This window comes from Lycium ferocissimum, chromosome 3 (assembly GCF_029784015.1).
Source record: "Lycium ferocissimum isolate CSIRO_LF1 chromosome 3, AGI_CSIRO_Lferr_CH_V1, whole genome shotgun sequence".
Taxonomy (NCBI): Eukaryota; Viridiplantae; Streptophyta; class Magnoliopsida; order Solanales; family Solanaceae; genus Lycium; species Lycium ferocissimum.
This window is the reverse complement of record NC_081344.1, coordinates 20,298,064-20,307,645: the sequence shown is the minus strand read 5'-3', so window position 1 is coordinate 20,307,645 and position 9,582 is coordinate 20,298,064.

The window sequence follows — 9,582 nt, the reverse complement described above, 5'->3', positions numbered from 1 at the left end:
TTTATTAATCCAATTTTATACAAGTTGGCGTCAATTTATATAGAAATCAATTTTTACAACTCTAAATTACGTGATAATCAAAAAAGGGTTCCAATACTTAAATTAATGCGCAAATAGTAATTTAAATTGCATAAATCATAAAGAGTAAGGATTTGGGCCGACCAAGCCCAAACGAAGGTATTATGCACGGGTTTGTCCTTAAATCCAACGTATGCTCCATTTTTCACTCCGGATTTGTTTGACTCGATCTAGATACGTTAGTAGGCCCCGTGGGGACCCACTAATGGGTTTTTTAGGGGTATAAATGCAAATGGGTATACACAACATTAGTATATGATCGAAATTAAACATAAAAGTAACGATAAAAGTAAGCTAATTACTATTACATAGCCAAAAAATTAAATTACAACTTCATTTGGGCCAAGCTCATGAATGAATAATCGAAAAAACTGCCCAGTGGCCCAACAGGCCCTAATTCTTTCCAAATCAGACTCTCAGCACCGCTCAGGCCCAAATCAGAAGGCCCAACCCCCATTCCTTCCTCTTTTTAAAAAAATATTATTCTAAGTGTCAAAGATATGGGGTATACATGATATACATCCCAGGTATACACCCCTTCCTTTCCCCCAGATTTTCTAAGTGTCAAACCTTTATTATACCTCAAATATACCAAATATAAACTAGTATACAAAAGCAAAAACCACCCAAAAAGGGGGCATACCCTTCATATACTTAGCCAGACTATTAAAGCAGTTAACACATAATCAATCCAGCACAGAGCAACACGTAAAGTTCACAAGAATTTGTTCAAAGAAGTCACTGGACATAGAGGCAGCATGCAAAGCAAACTCATAATAGAAAAATGACTAAGAATATGGCATTTAAGCAAGTAAATAGTTCCTAGGATGAATCAGATGCTAAAAGTTGTGATGAGCTACGCAAAACATCAAAGGGAGCTAATAGTACAGAAGCTGTAAAGTAAAACACACAAACAGGTGAGGGATTTGAACAGAGATAACTAGAGCTAGGGGATGAACAAACTGGATCGACACAAAGAGGAAACACGAGTCGTCAAGACTGATTCAACTAAACAGTAAACTATTTCAAAAGGATTAGTTAGTTTTGGAAAATTAAAGCTTAGTGGTTGAGTAGATCGGTTCCAATTCCCTTTAGGTGTATACATAGCTAAGTGAAGTCAGAAGTAGGACAGTAGTCTATTTACTAAGTCAGTTTTAAATTTTACAAGTTCATGAAGTTGTTTTAGACAAACTATAGGTTCAACACAAATAGACAAGAACTATAAGACATATACATGTTCTAGTATTGCATCTAGGACACCCTATAATGAACAGAGATTTCAAGTTTCAAGTAAAAGGGGTGCATGCTATCTATAACTTAAGCTCTTTAAAAACTGAAAATGTGCAACACTTAAGTAGTCAAATAGATCACATAGAGAGAACATCCACAATTAAGGTTAAAGGTAACACTAACACCTTAAGAATGCACATAGGATACTGATAGCTTAAACAATAAAGAGAATGAATCAGACAGTTTTTTTTTTTTTTAAAACCAAACAAGCAGGGCATAGACTTCTTTTTATAAGTGACAGTGAACTATCTAGGCAAACCAGAGTCTTTGAAGGCAGGAGTGTTTTAAATTCTTCAAGTTATTTAGCTCATATAGTCAAGATAGGTCCCCAAACATCTACACATTGCTCAGGATCAACATACGACATGAATATAGGTTAAGCAGGAAGGTTTTGGCTTTTAAAACATGACTCAAATATATGTCAAGACAGAGGAAGGTGTAAAACAACCCATGAAACCACAGTAGAGCTTGGACAAATAAGAGCAACGAGTTACACATATAGACCTTTAGATTTTAAATTGGTATTAACTATAAAACAGACTCTCATATCAAGTTCTGAAAACTGTAATCTCAAGGCCCATATAGTAAACAATGAAGGTTATTTAGAGGTCAAAAAGGTTTTAGAGTTAACTTCTCTAGTTTAAAGAAATTCAAGAAGTAGTCCAGATAAGTTATCGGTTCAAAAATAGGTCAATGATGTTAAAAGTTCAACTTTGACTCAAACAAGCAGCTTAACATATAAACTTGGGCTTAAAGGAAAATTGCAGACATAAATTCAACACCAATAAGAGGACAGCCTTCAAACATAGCCCCAAACCTCAGACAACACAGAAAACAACATAAATTTTAAGCTTTTTAATCCATTAACTGACAATACACTACCATGAACACACAAGAAAGACAGGTTTTACAGCTATGCTGTCAAGACACACAAGAGGACAAGTTTTAAAACCACACCACATCTTACACCTTTTTAAACATCATCTACTTCTTTATCTTCTTAAAAGAAGTTGAAGTTCACATAATTTATAAACAATTTAAAGGACTGTCCAGCTTAAGCATAAGAAACAGTAAGCAAGAGCACTCAACTACACTAAACATGTTCAAATTCCAAACTAAAGACACTATAAAGTGACTTGCGCACTATACATGGAAGGAAACGGAAATCAAAACGACCCACTTAGAAATCACTTTTTAAAACCTGTTTTAGCAAATCAATACTTAACACTCTTCAAACCTTTTAAACTTTCTTTCCTTGATCAAAAAAACACACATAGACCAGTTTAAGACAAATAATTTATACAAAACTTCAGATTTTAAGTTTAAACTACCCTTTTAACTCTTTTTCATCCTAAAAGCTTTAAGGTCATTAAACCAGTTTTAAACCCTTCATTTTAACTTAGTTCTTAAGCAACACAGTCCCATTTACACTTTATTTAGGAAAATACAATCTCATCATTTCCATGAAACAGTAAACACTATCATTTTTTGACTTAATACTATCATAGTTTCAATAATAGGCATAATACAAGTTAATAATAAGGTAAAACAGTAAAGAACATTATGAACAAGGGTTAAAATAGATTATTACCTTTTTGTGGGGCAACCTAAAGAACAAAATGGAGAGTATTGAGTCAACTTTCAAACACCAGCACTTGATAACCTTAGAAATAGCCCTTTCTTCTTGAATTCTTTATATAATATATATATATTTAGAAGATAATAGTGTATATTTAGTAGTATATTAGTAATATAGGCTAATTTCTGTAGTATATATCATATATGAAGTGTATAGCTTAGCACTTAGGATATTCAGAGAAAAGTGAGAGTAAAATTAGACCCTTAAGAATGGCATAGATGCCTTCTATTTATAGGAAGAATTAGGGTCTAGGGACAAATTGGGAATGAAACGATTATCCAAAACCGAAATCCTCCCCCCCCCCCCCCCCGAAAAAAATCCCTAAATTCCATCTTAAAATAAAAAAATCAGTTTAAAACAAAACCAAATTCTACCTGAATTGTACCAACGGTACTATATTTAACCAATTCCAGCCAATAAAAAAAAATCATATATAGTATGATATAGGTGCACACACAATCCCTAAATTCTAGGAACAGTACGATGAGTCATGCAAACATCCAAAATAGTACAAATAACGTTCATAATAGTACCAGAAAGGATAAAATTCCCCCAAAAATATCTTAACAATTTTCATATTGGGAGTTCCCCCTTTAAATTATCTTATTGTCTATTATGGTGCCAAGATAACAGCGGGTTCAAAGACCCCTATCCATGGCGACCATAATACGAGGATTACTTAAGAGTAACTTCCCACTTAGGGTTAGGATCAAATGATTAAAATAGAAATTAAAACCTGTAATTGACATCAGTAAATCAAGGGGAACAAAACCCCCAAAAAATCGCACAAAAAATACCCGAAGAATCGCCTAGCGAAAGAACGTGGCAAAAATCCTAATACAAATCGCCATTGACGAGTTCAGTCTAGGAGAGAAACAAGACGAGCAAGAACAATAACTATGGGGACTGAAGTTGTCATGTGACAACCTTGGTCCTTTTTTGTTTATATAGCCCTCCCCCAAAACTTTTCCGAAAAGTTTAAAAATGCCCCTGTAGTTTAGAACGTATTTTAATAAGGCCCTCTATATATAATTAAATAGAAATACACAATTATACATAACTATGTATTCGCTTATAAACCATATATAAACCCGTCTTTTATAAAAACAAATTTTGGAATACGTCGTTTTAAAATACAAGCTTCAATACGAGCCCAATATTCATATACTTCTGAGTAATATTAAAAAATGTGAAAAAATGGGAACAAAATGAGTCGTAACTTGTACGTTATTTTAATTAACAATTTTCCCGAGTTAGACGGAACGGGATGTGTATTATTTATTTCTTGACTTACATTTATGAAAATAAATAACTCGTAATTTCTTATAATTGTCAATTTTCACAGAATAGTGATTAAACGTCAATTTTACAATTTTCTCGGGATTTTTAATTTTTTAAGGGCATCGTCACCCCGTCTTGGACTCGGGAAATATGAAAATTAAAAATATACGTTTTATGAGGTGAAAATTAGATGTCAACAACCTTGAAGGCACATTTCCCACTTCGAGTGTCGACCCGAGGAGGAGGAGGTCTACCGTTGTTTCTGTACCAGAGGATACTCACTTTTTATCCCGGCCGGTTGGAGTGGCCAGCTATCTTCGTCCTTTGGTATCCCAGGAGGATCGTGAAAAGATGGATGATGTATCATGGCAGTGTCTCCTGAATGAGAGTATACATGCTAGTAACCAGGTATGTACTGGTGAATACCCTTTTTATTTCATGCCTTCGTCATTAACCTATTCTCAAATACAGGACGTGGCGTTGCTGCACGAGGGATTTCTCAGAGGTTCGAAGGATACTGGTGAGCTACGAAGTTAGCTTGATAATGCCCGGGGTCAATTGGATGCCCAGAATCATGAAACCCACAAGTTTGAGATGCTGCTGCGAGAGGCCGAAAAGAGGCTTTCGGAGTCTCATGACGCCTCCGTCCTTAAAGCCGAGGTCAATGTCGTCAAGGCCGATCTTGATGTTTCCAAAGCCGAACTCGAGGTGGCAATAACCGAACTTGCCCTTGCTAGGGAAGAGAAACCTCCGAGTAGAAAATGAATTCGCGGCAATGGCCGAGAAGTACACGATCCTTCGAGTTGACAAAGAACGACTGGTCATGAAGGCCAAGGTTTCTTCTGAGGCTTTCGAAAAACGGGTAGCCGCCATTTCTGAACTTAGGCAGGAGCTTAATGCTCTTAAGGCTAAATTTGGCAGGTTAATGGCCGAGCATTTTGCACAAGGAGAGGTTCTAAAAATGTCCTAGAAGGCAGCAGATGATCAGGCTAAGGCCGTGGGGGATCTGACCATCCAACTGAACCAGTCCTTGGTAGCTCGTCATCGGATCCAAGATCAGGCTGTTACCGATGTCCAAGCGGCCACTGACCGTTTCATTCTAAAGGCTGAGCATATGAAATGGTTGACTCGAATTCATACCCTTCGTGAGATCCAGGAGCAAGGTCTCGATTGCATTAAGGACAAGATCGCTCAGGCCGAGGAAATGGAGGCCAAGATGAACAAGACCGTTAATGGTGAAAGCTCCGAGGATGACCCCTCGAACTCTAAAGATCTTGCCTCCTTGGGAGAGGAGTAATCCCCTTTTAATTTTTTGTTTTTAGCTCCTCGTGTAAAATTATGAATGATTCGGCAAATTTTGGGCCGATGTAAAACTGTGAATGACTCGGCATATTTTGGGCCAATATATAAGAACTTTTGGGTTTACCTTCTGATGCTTGGGCCGAATGTAATGTGGATGGTTTCGGACTAACAAACCGAAGTTATTGCACTGTGAACCTTGAGTATTATTTTGATGCCATTTTTCGGTCCTTTATCATATATTATTACAGGCCCTATTTTACATTCATGAATTCGAAAGAACTCAGTGATCAGGCTTAGTCCGGACTGTTAACGCCTTTATGTATGCATCGAGCTTGAATTTCCTCAGAATTTATTTGGGCTCGTAATTTATTGTCTTATCGTGGCGGATAGTCCCTTACGAAGGGAGAGTAGAAATATGAAATGGCTTTTTGATTTGAAATTAAAATTTCACAATGTTTGAACCGCAGTGTTTCTCATTTCATTACTCACAAATGATTACAGAACCCAAGGGCATGACTCATTTGGTCGTTTACCCTTCGCAAAATATCCTATTCGGGCACGACTCATTCGGTCGTTTGGCCCTTACAAATAATCTTTCGGGCACGACTCATTCGATCGTTTGGCCCTTACAAAGATAAAACACGAAAACCCTTTGACACCCTTCGGTTCATCTCACGGGGCTATATGCCCTAGTTCCCTAGTGTATGCTTGGAGAAACATTGTTGTTGATACCGGGGAGTCCCCAGTCCCAGCTCGTAGCTAGTCTTCGACATTTTAAGTAACACACTGCACGTTGTTGCATCGTTAAAAACCTTGCCGGAAAACCCAAGTTGGGACAAAATCGGCTAAGGGAAAAGAGTGCAACATATGTTTTCTGACCTAAATCCCGCTATCACAGCTCCGTTTGTGCTACTACCTATAAGGGTTAACTATTTAACATGTTTAAGAAATTTACCAGGGTTAAACTCGTACCTTAGAAATAGTATTTCTTTAGGTGCGCCACATTCCAATTGTTCGGCACCTGTTGTCCGTTGATTGCCTCGAGCTGATAAGACCCTTTGCCCGTTATTTCGATGACCTTGTACGGTCCTTCCCAATTTGGGCCGAGTTTTCCTTCGTTGGGGTTCTTCGTGTGCAGCGTTACCTTTTGAAGGACCAAATCTCTAATTTGAAAATGTCGGAGGTTGGTCCTTTGGTTGTACTATCTGCCCATTCGTTGTTTTTAGGCTGCTAAACGGACTAAAGAGGCTTCGCTCAATTCCTCCATTAAATCGAGCTTTATAGCTATAGCTTCGTCATTTGTTTCTCTCGAGGTGTATTGAAACCTGAAGCTGGGCTCGCCGACTTCTATCGGGATTAGAGCCTTTATGCCATACACCAAAGAAAACAGTGTTTCCCCAGTGCTCGACTTTGGCGTTGTTCTGTATGCCTATTATATTTCGAGGAGGACTTCTCTCCATCTGCCTTTAGACTCATCGAGACGCTTTCTCAAGTTCTGAATGATGGTTTTGTTCGTGGATTCCACCTGTCCATTTGCGCTCGGGTGATACGGAGTTCACGTTATTTTCTTTATCTTCAATCCGTCGAGAAAATCGTTTACCTTGGCCCCTATGAATTGTCGACCGTTGTCACATGTGATCTCAGCCGGGATGCCGAACCGGCAAACGATATGGTCCCATATGAAATTGATGACCTCTTTTTCTCAGAACTTTTGAAATGCCCGTGCTTCAACCCACTTAGAAAAATAGTCAGTCATAAATAATATAAAGCGAGCCTTACCTGGTGCCGACGGTAGAGGTCCGACTATATCCATTCCCCACTTCATGAAAGGCCATGGGGAAAGTACCGGGTGAAACGGCCGCCCGGTGGTGTATCATCGGGCGTGTCTCGACATGCGGGCGCATTTGCGGACGAAGTTCTTCGCATCCGTTTCCATATGATCCCAATAGTACCCTGCCCGGATCATCTTTCGGACCAACGACTCGCTCCGGAACGATTGCCTCACGTTCCCCCATATACCTCTCGCATTGTATAGGCGGCTTCTCCGAGCCCTAAACATCTGGCTAGGGAGCCATAAAAGGAACGCCGGTATAGCTTGCCATCGACCATGCAGTATCTTGCTGCTTTAGTTCGTAATGCACGTGATTCTTTCGGATCCAAAGGCATCTTTCCATCCACTAAATAATCTATGTATTTATTTCGCCAATCCCAAGTCAAGCTTGTTGCGTTGACTTCGACTTGATTGTTTTCTATAACTGAACTCATCAACTGCACCCAAGTTTAGTCCCTCGGCTTCTACTGAGGAACCCAGGTTCGCCAAAGCATCAGCCTCAATGTTTTGCTCCCTTGGGGTATGTTGTATCGTCCATTCTTTGAACCGGTGTAAGACCACTTGAACCTTTTCCAAATATTTATGCATCCTATCTTCTTTGACCTCGAAATTCCCATTAATTTGATTCACGACCAGAAGGGAATCGCATTTTGCTTCAATGACCTCGGCTGGTAGTCCTCGGGCCAACTCTAAACCTGCAATCAAGGCCTCATACTCGACTTCATTGTTAGTCAATTTTGAGGATATTTTTATAGACTAGCGTATAACATCCCCGATCGAACTCTTCAGCATGATACGTTGGATGCACCGTTCGTATGTAAGGTCTAGACTCCTGTTATGTTTCCCGAGGTTAGTAATAGTTCTTTTTCGACCTCGGGTATCATTACGGGCGTAAAATCTGTCAGGAAGTCTGCCAAGATTTGAGACTTTATGGTTGTTCGGGGTTTGTACTCGATGTCATACCCGCTGATTTCAACCGCCCATTTTGCTAACCTACCGGATAATTCTGGTTTATGCATTATATTTCTTAAAGGGTAAGTAGTTATTACGCATATGGGGTGACATTGGAAGTACGGTTTCAACTTTCTAGACGCACTCAATAATGCTAATGCAAGCTTTTCCAGGTGGGGATAACGCTTCTCAGTACCCCCTAAAGTCCTACTAACATTATAGACCAAAAATTGCGTACCCTTTTCCTCTCGAACCAGGACACCGCTTACCGCGATCTCGGACATGGCCAAGTACAAGTACAACTGCTCGTCGGCCTTTGGAGTGTGCAGCAGGGGCGGGCTTGATAGATACTGCTTTAATTCTTCCAAGGCTTGCTGACATTCGGGCGTCCATACGAAGTCATTTTTCTTCTTGAGCAGGGAGAAGAAATGATGACTTTTGTCGGAGGATCTGGAAATGAATCTGCTTAAGGCCGCGATTCTCCCGGTCAGTCTCTGCACTCCCTTCACATCTTTGACCACCCGGATATCTTCGATGGCTTTTATCTTATTCGGGTTAATTTCGATTCCTCAATTTGAGACCCTGAACCCTAGAAACTTGCCCGACCCTACTCCGAAGGCACACTTCTTCGGATTCAGCTTCATGTTGTATTTGCGCAGAACATTGAAGGTTTCCTGTAAATGCTTTAAATGGTCCTCTGTTTCCAGGGACTTAACTAGCATGTCGTCAACATAAACTTCCATCGTTTTCCCTATCTGTTCTTCGAACATCTTGTTAACTAGGCGTTGGTAGGTAGCCCCGGTGTTCTTTAATCCAAAGGGCATTACGTTATAACAATAAGTTCCATATCGAGTTACAAAAGATGTTTTCTCCTAATCCTCCGGGTTCATTCGGATCTGATTGTACCCGGAGTATGCGTCGAGGAAACTCAATAGGGCATGTCCAGCCGTTGTGTCTATCATACGATCGACGTGAGGCAAAGGGAAAGAATCCTTCGGACACGCCTTATTTTAGTCTTTAAAATCAATACATATTCTAAATTTGTTACCTTTCTTCGGTATGACGACGACGTTGGCTAGCCAGTCCGGGTACTTAACTTTTCGGATGGACCCTATTTTTAACAACTTCGTTACCTCTTCTTTGACGAAGGCGTGCTTGACTTCGGACATTAGCCTTCGTTTCTGTTTAACCGGGGGGAAACTCTAATCTA